This window comes from Syngnathoides biaculeatus, chromosome 11 (genome assembly GCF_019802595.1).
Source record: "Syngnathoides biaculeatus isolate LvHL_M chromosome 11, ASM1980259v1, whole genome shotgun sequence".
In the NCBI taxonomy this organism is placed as follows: Eukaryota; Metazoa; Chordata; class Actinopteri; order Syngnathiformes; family Syngnathidae; genus Syngnathoides; species Syngnathoides biaculeatus.
Window position 1 is genome coordinate 13,209,123 of NC_084650.1, and position 14,408 is coordinate 13,223,530.

The following is a 14,408-nucleotide window of genomic DNA, read 5'->3' on the forward strand; positions in this document are numbered from 1 at the left end:
ATTGGCTGTCTGAAATTCAGTGGCAGGGTTACTTCAGGTCACAAGCGAACAGCCAGCCAATCGCAGTTACGCTTTCTTGGTCACGTGACGTCACCTACTAATAAAGTGTAACTGGATTGGCTGGCTGTTTGGTTCTGAACTGCAGTAACCCTGCCTGGTGGCACAAACGGCCAATTTCAGACAGCGAATTGTAGCCAGTTGTCATTGATGACAAAAATTAGAATTTGCAAATGTGTTTAAAAAAAATTCACAAAATTATGTAAAAATATATTTTTACGGGGTTACTTTTAGAAAGTTGCAATTTGATGACAAAAGCGTTGCAATGGACCTCTCCGATGGCGATCTTAAGCTCCGCCCCCCCCCCCCCCCTTAGCCACGTCCCACAAGCTTCCAAAATGGCGACTGAACTGCACATGTTTGAAGTCGATTCTCTTATCGCGTATTCCATAAAATATTTGAGGTATGTTTTTTGGCATCCTTGTGTCAGACTTGTCCAAGAGAGTTCTCCAGAGAGGTCTCGACTATTTCACGGCGGGATACGTACACGGAATTAAGATTTTTGGACTGAGCGGGACGCAATGTCAGAGTTACGGAGAAATGTTGGCAAAGTTTGACTCCTCGCAAACTTCATACTGAAATCCAAGAGGACAAAATAGTGGAATCGTACTGCGCGTGTAAAGCAGGGGGAGTACTTTTGACTTGGAAAGATCACGAGTAATATCATCGGAGTCTTTAGAAGTATAATTTGACTCGGTTCGCAATGGAACCCAGTGCTCTGTCTTAAAAAGTCCCACGTGATGCAAATCGGCAAATAGACGTTTCTCTTGCATGAAATTGCGCATTTACGTCGTGTCCCGAACCCGACTCTTCGGCGCAAAGCATGACACACTTCATTCAGCAGGTCAATGATACGCTAACAAACTGAAAGTTGTTTTCCTGCACTGATAATAATTCAATCAATCTCAGTGAAGTTACTTCTCCCACACTTACTTTCGAAAATACAACCTTGCGTTTGTTGATCTTGTCCACATTTAGTTGTACGTGCGCTCTTCCGCGAGCAGTAATCCATCGTAGATTCTTCGTCAACTGTGTTTTAGGCTTTGGAAAGTGAATCAAGCGGGCCCCTTGTAAGCTAGCAGGCTAGCTTCTTCCCCAAGCGCATCTGAGGACCATTTCCTTCGTAACATTAACTTTTCCAGGCGCACGCTACTGACAACCGGCATTGCTTGTGGGACAACACGGCGAAAGGGGCGTGTTAAGCCAATGCGGCCATCTGATTGGCTATTATTCTACGAGTGATTGACGGGTCGGAGAGGTCCATTGAACGCACTTGTTATTTTTACAAGCAGCGTATCCAGTCGCCAATTTTTGGCATCCTTGTGAATGAAGGGTACCAAAAATGACCCATTTGGATCTTTGTACCCTTCCAAACGTGACTTGATGCCAAAAACATGTTCTGCGTTGTTGTTTCTGCGAAATAGAAGCGCCAGACTCTCCTCTCCGTGTCGCGCCGCGTGTGGAAAATAATGTCGTGTGTATACTTGTTGGTACGGTGGAGTAAAAATGACCCCTGCGGGGAGGCCGAGTCGCCGTCCGGTGATCCGCCCGACGGCGTAAAGGTTACGAAAATGTGACATTTGGCGCGCCGACGTTGAGAAATGCCACCACGACGGCGACGGTGCGGGCGCCGACGCTGACCCAAAACGCGTCTTCGGAACAGATCCACAACGCCAGCTTTCATCAAAATTCCGTATGGCGGCGAACTTGGAACAGCGTGCCAGGGAAAAACCACGTATCGGTTTTACCGAGACCCGCGGAGACGGAGCTCGTTTCTGTGTCAACTTGCGTCTTGGCTATCTGCGTTGATGAATAATTAATGCGAGTTTCTATTCGTGGAATCCATTCCGGGAATTGAAATGTGGACTCCGATTGATGTTGGGCTAAATCTTCTGACCGGATACGAGGGGGACCTATGAAATATTTTCATCAATATTTCATAAATGATTTCGCGGAACTCTCGCGTGACGTCACCCAACACTTTGAGAATTCCGAAAAAAAAGATCCATTTTTTTTTAGCCGCTTATCCTCACAAGGGTCGCGGGGAGCGCCGGAGCCTATGCCAGCTGTCAACGGGCAGGAGGCGGGGTAGACCCTGAACTGGTCGCTAGTCAGTCGCGGGGCACATTGAGACAAACAGCCGCACTCACAATCACACCTTGGGGCAATTTAGAGTGTCCAGTTAATGTTGCATGTTTTTGGGACGTGGGAGGAAACCGGAGTGCCCATCTGGAGAAAACCCACGTAGGCATGGGGAGAACATGCAAACTCCACACAGGTGGGACCGGTATTGAACCCCGGACCTCAGAACTGTGAAGCCAACGCATTACCCGCTGGTCTACCGTGCCGCCATTAATTTAAATTTCAATTTCAAATTTAATTAAAAAAAAAAAACTTGTTTATTTATGAGAGACTTTATATTTTTTAAGACTTATTTTTACACTCACATTTGGTTAAAGCGCAACTAGTATGCAAATGACCTCTTGCCCTGGCCCGCCCGCCGACGTGAGAATTTTGGCCTGTTTTACTGCCACTTTCACGTAGCGGTGAGCGAAATGATGCTGTTGTAAAACTAGAGAGCCGTCCACTTTGAATACATTTTTCTAATTCGTGTGACCGTATCTTAGCGTGAAACTGGTTGACGAGCTGATAAGCGCCACTTTGCCTTGCGTTTTTTTTTTTGTTTTTTTTTACCCATTTCCAAGGAAAGGCTCGACGCCAAGCTTTGAATTCCAGGAGAACGCGGTGTTATTTTCGCCGTCGTAATCCTCGGAACGATTTGTTGTCAAGCGCCGCGGTCGCTATATGCAAACGGCAGCGCAATCACACGCTGTCATTTTCCAAGTCGCACCGTCGAAATGATTTGCTGTTGTTGCCTTGCAGCAATATTTGGCTCCAATCAGCACTGGAGGGCCCCCCCCCCCCAACACCCCCACCCCAATCCGCTTGCTAGTCTCAGTCACGACGTATCGCTGCATCGTTTTTTTCCCCCCTCAGCACCCCAGTGGAAGGCTTCCAAACGGCGACGTTGTTGTTTCTTTTCATGTCAAAGATGAGTTATGCCTGTTTGTTTCTAACTACTGTAATTTCCGGCCTACAGAGCGCACCTGATTATAAGCCTCAGCCAGTACATTTGCAAAGGAAATACCATTTGGTACATACATACGCCGCCCCTGAGTAAAAGCCGCAAGTGCCCACATTGAAACACGAGATGTTTACAAAGAAAGATGGTCAACAGAGAGTTTAATGCGACCGCTGCTGTGCTAACGCCAATGCTAGAAAGACGGTGCACAGAAAGAGTTTCCAAAGTTTTAATACCTTAGCTTAGCTTAACATATCAACAACACGGACAATAACAGAGCTGGTTAAAAAAAAAAAAAATTCTAAATATACGTAAATCACTTAAACATGGAAGTAACACAGCAGCAACATGCTAGTGCGGCGCTCACGCAAGCGTGGCGCTAACAGGGCTGGTTAAAAAAAAAAAAAAAAAACAGTCACTTCCTTGGCACATATATTCCACGAGCTTAACATAGCAACAACATGGTAGCACGGACAGGGCTGGTAAAAAAAAAAAAAAAAAAACATACCGGTAAAAAAACAAACAGCCGTGGCAGCTACACAGTAGCAACACGGTAGCACAGCACTAACAGAGCCGGTTAAAACAACAAAAACAAAACATACTTTCATCACTGAAACGTGGCAGCAGCAACATGCTAGTGTGGCTCTAACGTGAGTGCGGCGCTAACAGGGCCAGTTTAAAAAAGACATACCGGTAAAAATGACTGAAACACAGGAGTAACGCAGCAGCAATGCGCTAGCGCAGCGCTAACAGGGCCGGTTAAAAAAAAACAAAAAACCAGTCACTTCCTCGTCGCATATATTCCACTAGCTTAACATAGCAACAACACGGTAGCATGACCAGGGCTGGTTAAAAAAACAATACAGTTTAAAAAAAAAAACAGCTGTGGCAGCCACACAGTAGCAACACGGTAGCACAACACTAACAGGGCCAGTTAAAAAGAGCATACCTAAATCACTGAGACGCAGCAGCAGTGATAACCACTAGCGAGGCGTTAACGGCTAGCGCAATGCTAACCGCTAGCGACACACGCGTACACAAAAAGGAAGATATCTGTGTTAATACAAACACCGTTGAGTTTGAGAGTGACACGCAGACAATTTGTGGGAACAAGAGGGGGAAGGGGCGCTAGCATGGCGCTAACAGGGCCAGTTTAAAAACAAAAAAACAACAACATACCGGCAAAAGTAATTTCCTCGACACGTCGTCCACTGGTCTCACGCTTACCTTTTCCGCACGAGTGCCCCCTTGCGGCCGTTAGAAAATAACCACAAATTAGCCGCATCGCCGCCGGGTTGAAAGCGTGTGAAAAAAGTCGCGGCTTGTAGGCCGGAAATTACGCTAATGACGTCCACGAAGAAACGTTGTGAACGCAGCGGCGACGACCCCCTCAAAGACCCGACGTGCGCGTCATCAAAGATACGCCGCAGACACTTTTTCCGATGCGTGCGGCGAATGCAACCGCACGTCCTCCAAAATACTTTTTAAGAAAGGAAAATTTGATTTTTCTCGCCACTCTTGAGGTCTGAGCTGCGCTGCTTATGTTTAAACAAAAATGTACCGCATATTTGAATTTGTGATTCTATTTTGTTTACCTCTAATGTTGTTTTTTTCCCCCCATTGAGGATTGTTTGGCCTTGGTGGATCGTGCAAGTCGTGCTAGAAACGTAAATATTGCACCGTGTCGTTGTTAGAAATAATAACATTCGGGTTCATTCACTCATCGGGACGGACGCGTAATGTTTTTGTTTTCATCTTCATCCATCCATCCATCCATCCATTTTCTTAGCCGCTTATCCTCACAAGGGTTGCGGATTTTGGGTCGATGAGGGTAAAAATGTCGCCTGAAGGAAAATCTTGCGCCGCACTGCTGCATTTTTGAGTATTCCATCCATCCATCCACTTTCTTTGCCGCTTATCCTCACAAGGGTTGCAGATTTTGGGTTGATGAGGGTAAAAATGTCGCCTGAAGGAACATCGCACTGCTGCATATTTAAGTATTCCATCCATCCATCCATTTTCTTTGCCGCTTATCCTCACAAGGGTTGCGGCTTTTTGGTCGATGATGGTAAAAATGTTACCTGAAGGAACATCTTGCGCTGCACTGCTACATATTTGAGCATTCCATCCATCCACCCATTTTCTTTGCTGCTTATCCTCACAAGGGTTGCAGATTTTTGGTCGATGAGGGTAAAAATGTCGGCTGAAGGAACATCTTGCACCGCACAGCTGCATATTTCAGTATCCCATCCATCCATCCATCCATCCATTTTCTTTGCCGCTTAGCCTCACAAGGGTCGCGGGGAGTGCTGGAGCCTATCCCAGCTGTCGATGGGCAGGAGGCGGGGTACACCCCGAACCGGTCGCCAGCCAATCGCAGGGCACGTGGAGACAAACAACCAATCGCACTCCCAATCACACCGAGGGGCAATTTAGAGTGTCCAATGAATGTTGCATGTTTTGGGAATGTGGGAGGAAACCGGAGTGCCCACCCGGAGAAAACCCACACATGCACGGGGGGAACATGCAAACCCTCCACACAAGGGGGGGCGGGATTGAACCCGGGACCTCAGAACTGTGAGGCCAATGCTTTTGAAGACTGTCAATTGTTTTTTTTTTTTTTTTTTTTTTGTGATTTATTGATGCGGTTGATTATTTTGCTCGCTAATAACCGACGTTGGACCTTTTTGTCGTTTGTGTCATTTCAGGAATTACGCGGGCTCACGCTTCGAAACGCAAACCGTTGTCTTGAGCGTTTGTGTGAAGGAAGTCTCTGGGGAAAAATAAAAAACAACCCAAAAAATTGTAGCAGCGACAACATGGAGCGGGCGAGCGAGCGAGATTGGCTTAATAACAGCACGCCGGCTCCATACGGTAAGCGCCAATTACTTTATTATGCGACACAAAAGGAAATAAGCACTCCGCCATTGTGTCGGCTAAGATGCTATTAGCTCGCTGTTTTTAATCAGCGGGTCACAATGCTTGCGTTGTGGGCTGTCCCCCCCCCCCCCCTTGTCAAATTGAGCAGATACTGACGGTGACGCTTTACACCCCCCCGTCCTGACCCCCCCCCCCCCCCACCTTCCTTCCTCTCATATGACTCTTGATGAAGGTCAGCGTTCAATACATATTCACATTAAGCGATTTTCAGAGGCCTTCCAGGCAGCATGTATGACGATCGATCGTATTGATAAAGAGCTTTCCACGGCGGGGGGGGGGGGCGCTTACGTCAACTTCGCGGTCCTGGTTGGACTCTGGACTTTGATTATGATGTCACCGTCGACCCTCGGTGGAGTTTTTCAAGTTCCGTCACGTCCGTCGGCTGGAAAATTTGATATTGGCGGCGGTGATGCTTTAAGTCTTGACTCAAACCATCCAACTGTGACTTGGAGCAATTTTTTTTGAACTGGTTTATGATTTGCAAAATAGTTATCCACATATTTCTTGCGCAGAAAAAGCATAACTGCAGATGTGTGCAGTGGCAAAAATGAGCTCGATGCCCGTCGTGAGTGGGAAGTGAAAACACGAGAGCACATTTTGAAAAAATTATCATAAATAGTGTCGCTTTTAAATGCAGAACATCATACAGGAACATATATAACTTTGTGTGTGATATATGTAAAATATTGATCATTCGCTTGTTTCATATTTTAAAAAAATGCTTCAGGTCAAATTGACCCCGAAGAAAACTGACGTGCACAAAGACGTGATATTGAAGATCATTTTATGTTGGCCCCATGAGATCATCCATCCATCCATCCATTCATTTTCTCCGCCTCTTATTCTCACAAGGGTCATGGGGAGTGCTGGAGCCTATCGCAGCTGTCAGGAGGCGGGCTCCACCCTGAACTGGTTGCCAGCCAATCGCAGGGCACATCGAGACGATCGCACCTTGGGGCAATTTAGAGTGTCCAATTAATGTTGCATGTTTTTGGGATGTGGGAGGAAATCGGAGTGCCCGGAGAAAAAACCCACGCAGGCGCGGGGAGAACGTGCAAACTCTACACAGGCGGGGCCGGGATCGAACCCGGGTCCTCGGGACTGTGAGGCCAACGCTGCACAGCCGCGCCAAATCCCGAAAACGATCTGACATCACGTGATCATTTTGACTCGCTTTTGTAATCACGGAGCACCCAGCCCCCCAGGTCTCGAAGCGGCCCCGAGGAACCGGGACCGCGACCCAAGCATGCTAACTGCTGGGAGTATTTACTCTTTTATTAAATATGCATGATGATGATAATCACAGCCATCGTTATTACCGCTAAAACACAAATCAGCGAGTATTGCGACGACGCTCGCACGTCGACGTGCGATTGGCTCTTTCCCTCTCTCTCTCTCTTTCTTAGGGGGAAAAAAATCCTAATCTTCGTCCTTAAATATTTATCTAATAAAAATAACTCCTGAGATTAAAAGCACATTTTATTTTATAATTTTTTTTCTGCTGTGAGAATAAAATTATATTATAGACCTCTGTATTTTTTTCAATAAAATGAAAGATTTTTTGGGGGGCTGAAATATTTGAGAATAAAAAATTTTTCAGAAATGAATAAAGTCATATATATATTTTGCAATCTTACGACTACCTTCCTTAAATATATATATATATATATAAATATTCTTTGATTTGTACTTCATTAATCAGATGAAGCAGAGGCCAGTCCAAACTACAGTGATGCCTCGGTTCTCGACCACAATCCCTTCCAGAAAACGGTTCGAGAAGTGATTTGTTAGAAAACCGAATCGATGTTTCCCATTACAATGAATGGAAAAAGAAATAATTCGTTCCAGGCTGAAAAAATTAGGCTTTTTAAAATGTTTTTTTTTTTGCTTTTCCTGATAATGAACTGCATAGTAGAAATACATGTATAGTTTAAATACTTTATATCATAAAATAATTTAAGAAATTTATTTTTTGCTTAAAATGCATGTTTTATGAGTAGAGTACGCTAGGCTGGGTGCGCATTGCCGTATCTGTAGCGACCCGGCCCCCAGCCTTGTAAAAAAAATTTTAAATCAACAAAAGTGCAGAATAACTTTAAACAAGCAACTTGCCTTCTTTTGACCAGAGCTAAAAAGTTTTTGTTGTTGTTGTTTGACAGTTTAGATGAGAAATAAGCTCCACATGCACACTTTTGGTTCACTTCCATATTAAAGTAAGTAAAACCACACTCGTATAATCAAGCGGAACGACGACTTTGCCACTAAATGCAAACTTTACAACCAAAAACAACACAAAGTTATATTCAGGCAAATGGAGGACTCGTATTTCAATGATTTGACCTCCACAAGGTCGACGCTTGCTCAAAGTCGACGTTTCTTCTTCATTTGTCATGCGTCAACGTGGGAGAATCATAAAATAAAAGAATGTTTTTGTTTTTGTAAACGTTCCTTTTCTTTTGAAAGATCCCCCTCGGTGCGAAATAACAAGTCGGCTCATGAGTGATTCATGCGGACCCGTTTGTTCCCGAGCCAGTTTAATTAAAACGATCATTCTGGAACACAGCGGCAAAGTATTCTCATTTTGTATTAATAGAACACTTGAATGCAGCCTGTGTGGACTTTTTTTTTGTCCCCCCCCCCACCCCCCCGAACCGTAAAGCATTAGATTCAATTTAGTCTTGAGCTTTAATAAAAACGTATTAGTTTTTTTGAAGACTTCATTCTCCTTAATGTTTACCAAAAAAAAAAAAAACCTTAAAGTGACAAATACGGCCACAAGTGTTTGTCAGGCGGAGGACGCGGCAAGATAAAATGGCCGCCGAGCCGTCCTGCGTCATCATAGCCGGAGGCCTCGGCGAAATCTTGCTCGGCTTCTCGTTCTTCGTCCTTCCTGCCGGTCTGTCGGATGTTCTGCGTTCAGGTGACGCCTTCAAGTCCTCGCGGAAGGAGCGAGAGGAGGTCAAAAAGGAGGCCGAAACACTTCAGGACATCTGACAGGAAGTCCAAAGAGGAAGTTAAGTTTGCTCACAACATGATGATGATGTGCACGGGCCAGTGTTGTTGTTGTCCGCCGGGGTTGTTGTTGTTTTTTGCCGGTGTTGTTGTTGTCCGCCGGCATTGTTGTTGTCCGCCGGCGTTGTTGTTGTTGTTTGCCGGTGTTGTTATTGTTGTTGTCCGCCACCATTGTTGTTGTCTGCTGTTTTTGTTGTTGTCCGCCGGCGTTGTTGTTGTTTGCCGGCGTGTTTTGTGTTGTTTGCCGGTGTTGTTATTGTTGTAGTCCGCCACCATTGTTGTTGTCTGCTGTCGTTGTTGTTGTTCGTCAGCGTTGTTGTTGTTGTTCGCCGGCGTTGTTGTCCGCCACCATTGTTGTTGTCTGCTGTCGTTGTTGTTGTCCGCCGGCATTGTTGTTGTCCGCCGGCGTTGTTGTTGTCTGCCGGCGTGTTTTGTGTTGTTTGCCGGTGTTGTTATTGTTGTTGTCCACCACCATTGTTGTTGTCTGCTGTCATTGTTGTTGTCCGCCGGCGTTGTTGTTGTTTGCCGGCATTGTTGTGGTTGTTTGCCGGTGTTGTTATTGTTGTAGTCCGCCACCATTGTTGTTGTCTGCTGTCGTTGTTGTTGTTTGTCGGCGTTGTTGTTGTTGTCCGCCACCATTGTTGTTGTCTGCTGTCGTTGTTGTTGTCCGCCGGCATTGTTGTTGTTCGCTGGCGTTGTTGTTGTTTGCCGGTGTTGTTATTTTTGTTGTCCGCCACCATTGTTTTGTCTGCTGTCGTTGTTGTTGTTCGTCGGCGTTGTTGTCTGCTGTCGTTGTTGTTGTCCGCCGGCGTTGTTGTTGTTGTTTGCCGGTGCTGTCGTTGTCCGTCGGCGTTGCTGTTGTTGTCCGCCGGTGTTGTTGTTGTCCGCCGGTGTTGTTGTTGTTGTTGTCCGCCACCATTGTTGTTGTCTGCTGTCGTTGTTGTTGTTCGCCGGCGTTGTTGTTGTTGTTTGCCGGTGTTATTGTTGTTGTCAGCTGTCGTTGTTGTTGTCCGCCGGCGTTGTTGTTATTGTTTGTCGGTGTTATTGTTGTTGTCTGCTGTCGTTGTTGTCCGCCGGCGTTGTTGTTGTTGTTTGCCGGTGTTGTCGTTGTCCGTCGGCGTTGCTGTTGTTGTCCGCTGGCATTGTTCTTGTGCGTTGGCATTGTAGTTGTTGTCCGCCGGTGTTGTTGTTGTTGTCCGCCACCATTGTTGTTGTCTGCTGTTGTTATTGTTGTCCGCCGGCATTGTTGTTGTTCGCCGGCGTTGTTGTTGTTTGCCGGTGTTGTTATTGTCCGCCACCATTGTTGTTGTCTGCTGTCGTTGTTGTTGTTCGCCGGCGTTGTTGTTGTTTGCCGGTGTTGTTATTGTTGTTGTCCGCCACTATTGTTGTTGTTGTCTACTGTCGTCGTTGTTGTTGTTCGTCGGCGTTGTTGTGTTGTTGTTCTCCGGCGTTGTTGTTGTTGTCCGCCACCATTGTTGTTGTCTGCTGTCGTTGATGTTGTCCGGCGGCATTGTTGTTGTTCGCCAGCATTGTTGTTGTTTGCCGGTGTTGTTATTGTTGTTGTCTGCTGTCGTTGTTGTTGTCCGCCGGCGTTGTTGTTGTTGTTTGCCGGTGTTGTTGTTGTCCGCCACCATTGTTGTTGTCTGCTGTGCGTTGTTGTTGTCCGCCGGCATTGTTGTTGTTTGCCGGTGTTGTTATTGTTGTTGTCTGCTGTCGTTGTTGTCCGCCGGCATTGTTGTTGTTTGCCGGTGTTGTTATTGTTGTTGTCCGCCACCATTGTTTTTGTCTGCTGTCGTTGTTGTTGTCCGCCGGCATTGTTGTTGTTCGCCGGCGTTGTTGTTGTTGTTTGCCGGTGTTGTTATTGTTGTTGTCCCCCACCGTTGTTGTTGTCTGCTGTCCTTGTTGTTGTCCGCCGGCGTTGTTGTTGTCTGCCAGCGTTGTTGTGGTTGTTTGCCGGTGTTATTGTTGTTGTCTGCTGTCGTTGTTGTCTGCCGGCGTTGTTGTTGTTGTTTGCCAGTGTTGTCGTTGTCCGTCGGCGTTGCTGTTGTTGTCCGCTGGCATTGTTCTTGTGCGTTGGCATTGTAGTTGTTGTCCGCCGGCGTTGTTGTTGTTGTCCGCCAACATTGTTGTTGTCTGCTGTCGTTATTGTTGTCCGCCGGCATTGTTGTTGTTCGCCGGCGTTGTTGTTGTTTGCCGGTGTTGTTATTGTTGTTGTCCGCCACCATTGTTGTTGTCTGCTGTCGTTGTTGTTGTTCGCCGGCGTTGTTGTTGTTTGCCGGTGTTGTTATTGTTGTTGTCCGCCACTATTGTTGTTGTCTACTGTCGTCGTTGTTGTTGTTCGTCGGCGTTGTTGTTCACCGGCGTTGTTGTTGTTGTCCGCCACCATTGTTGTTGTCTGCTGTCGTTGATGTTGTCCGGCGGCATTGTTGTTGTTCGCCGGCATTGTTGTTGTTTGCCGGTGTTGTTATTGTTGTTGTCTGCTGTCGTTGTTGTTGTCCGCCGGCGTTGTTGTTGTTTGCCGGTGTTGTTATTGTTGTTGTCTGCTGTTCGTTGTTGTCCGCCGGCGTTGTTGTTGTTTGCCGGTGTTGTTATTGTTGTTGTCTGCTGTCGTTGTTGTTGTCCGCCGGCGTTGTTGTTGTTTGCCGGTGTTGTTGTTGTCCGCCGGTGTTGTCCGACACCATTGTTGTTGTCTACTGTCGTTGTTGTTGTTCGCCGGCGTTGTTGTTGTTGTTTGCCGGTGTTGTTATTGTTGTTGTCAGCTGTCGTTGTTGTTGTCCGCCGGCATTGTTGTTGTTGTTTGTCGGTGTTATTGTTGTTGTCCCCCACCATTGTTGTTTCTGCTGTCGTTGTTGTTGTCTGCCGGCATTGTTGTTGTCTGCTGTCGTTGTTGTCCGCCGGCATTGTTGTTGTTGTTTGCCGGTGTTGTCGTTGTCCGTCAGCGTTGCTGTTGTTGTCCGTCGGCATTGTTGTTGTCCGCCAGCATTGTTGTTGTTCGCCGGCGTTGTTGTTGTTGTTTGCCGGTGTTATTGTTGTTGTCAGCTGTCGTTGTTGTTGTCCGCCGGCATTGTTGTTGTTTGTCGGTGTTATTGTTGTTGTCCGCCACCATTGTTGTTGTCTGCTGTCGTTGTTGTTGTCTGCCGGTATTGTTGTTGTTGTTTGCCAGTGTTGTCGTTGTTTGTCGGCATTGCTGTTGTTGTCCGTCGGCATTGTTGTTGTCCGCCAGCATTGTTGTTGTTCGCCGGCGTTGTTGTTGTTGTTGTTTGTCGGTGTTGTTCTTGTCCGTCGGCATTGTTGTTGTTGTCCGCCAGCGTTGTTGTTGTTGTCCGGCACCATTGTTGTTGTCAGCTGTTGTTGTTGTTCGCTGGCATTGTTGTTGTCAGCCGGTGTTGTTGTTCACCAGCATTGTTGTTGTCCACCGGCGTTGTTGTTGTTGTCCGCTAGTGCTGTTGTTGTTCGTCAGTGTTATTGTTGTTCGTTGCCGTTGTTGTCCGCAGGGGTTGTTGTTGTCTGCCGGCATTCTTTTTGTTGTTTGACGGTGTTGTTGTCCGCCGACGTTGTTGTTCTCCGCCATTGTTGTTGTTGTCTGCCGGCATTAGCCCTGACATGGAGGGAGATCGGGCGGGGAGGTGGTTTGGCTGCGTGCTGGGAAGAGAAAGGGTTTCATTTGGGTTGCTCGTCCGGCTGTGGGGGAGTCTGTTGTTAGTTACTGGCCACTGGCATCCCCCGTTTGACATTCGTGTGCCTCCGCAGTCGCCCGTTTTGCATTGAACTTGTCATGAGCAAGGCTTTGCCACAGCCAAGAGGGGCGTGGCCAGACCACTACTCTGGCCGGTGACACCTGTCACCGCTCGCAGCTGTTTCACATCGGGACTGTAATCAGACAGGCATTTAAGTTGGAGCTTTTCTCACTGGCATTTGCTAGTTCTATGCGTAAGTTGCAGTAACCCTCGTCACAGCGATTCTGTGCCCTATTGTTCGATCCTGTCCGGTTGAGTTGTTAGTTTGCCCCACAGTCAACGGACCTTGCTGCATTTCTTTCGGATCCCGCCTAGCCTAGCGTTTCTCTACCTCTGCTTTGTCGGACCCAGTTTCCAGAATAAACTACGTTGAAGATTATGCCTCTGCCTTGAAGTCCTGCATTTGGGTCCAACCCCGTACCGGAGGTTCGTGGCAGAACTCTTTTGAAGAATGTACAGAATTTGACTTGAATCAGATGAAACGAGTCTTGAATCAACACTCTATTTTTAACAGGCTGGAAATGTAACACTAACTAAATAAATGACACAATCATTCCGTTTCCAACGGACTAAATTGCAAATCAACCCACTCGACGTGTCGCCAACTTAACAAGAATCCAGTCCACAATCGAACTGCCGAACCTATCAGCAAAAGAAGTAACGCAGCAAACAGTCAACGTTTCCTTTCCCACTCCAACATTTGCATGATTGGGAAAGCTTTTGAAGAAAATGGTGAGCGATCCAAAAAAAAAAAAAAAAAACGTGTGGGTGGGGTAGTGAGGGGCGGGGGGGGGGGGTGTGCAGGTTTGATTGATGGCTCTCTCCGGCCATGTTGGGAGGGGGCGTAGACCGAGAGAGGGAGAAGGGAAGAGGAGGAGGAGGGTCGTTAGCGGGACGTTTCCCCTCCTCTGCTCCATCCTGTCACAGTGTGAGCCTCATCCTCCACTCTACACCTCCTCCTCCCCCCCCCCCCCCCACTCGTGCAGGCAGCAGCAAGGACGTCCTCCTCTTCCTCCTCCTCATCTTCCTACTCTTCCTCTCCTTCTTCTTCTTCTCGATGCGAGCGGCGATCTGCTAGGAGAACTTCTTCTTTTCCTGCTCCTTCTTCTTCTTCCAATTCTCCTTCTCCCCTCCCCTTCGCGTTGCTCCCCGCGCGGATCGCAGGTAAAATAATCGGCGTTCGATTCCGGTGCTGATGTTGCGTGGGCGACGCGCGAGCCGCAGCGGAGCTGTCCACTCGCGGCGGTGCTGAAACGTTCCGCCTTCCACAACGAGGAAGTGCGCGCACGCGGCGGTCGTTTTTTATTTGATTTTTTTAAATTTTTCACAGCGAGCACGCGCGCGCGCACATCGAGGGGAAGGGCAATGGAAAGGGGGGGGGGCACGCGCTGCCCCGTCGCTTTCTGAAAAGGTGAAGAAGCCGACGGAGGGAAGGATGGGGAAAGTTTGACCGCATGAGTGGCGCGCACGCACACCTCCGCCGTGCACTTTTCCCTCTAAGTACGTCGCGCACGCGCACGGGCGGAGGTCAGACAAAACTAACAAGGGGTAAACACACACAACACAACACACACAAACCA

General features: G+C 47.4%; 1 protein-coding gene across 2 annotated transcripts in view; it reads left to right on the forward strand.

Annotated features, from left to right (window-relative positions):
• Positions 1–390: 390 nt before the first annotated feature.
• Positions 391–14,408, forward strand: part of LOC133508753 (complexin-2-like) — a 65,636-nt gene continuing 51,618 nt past the window's right edge. Inside the window, exons 1-2 of one of the 2 annotated variants that reach the window (XM_061835129.1) lie at positions 391–460; positions 5,848–6,013. The gene's annotated coding sequence lies outside the window, so the exon portion shown is untranslated. Of the gene's footprint in view, positions 461–5,847; positions 6,014–13,034; positions 13,255–14,408 lie in introns of those variants that run through there. The other variant, XM_061835130.1, reaches the window with a different exon arrangement.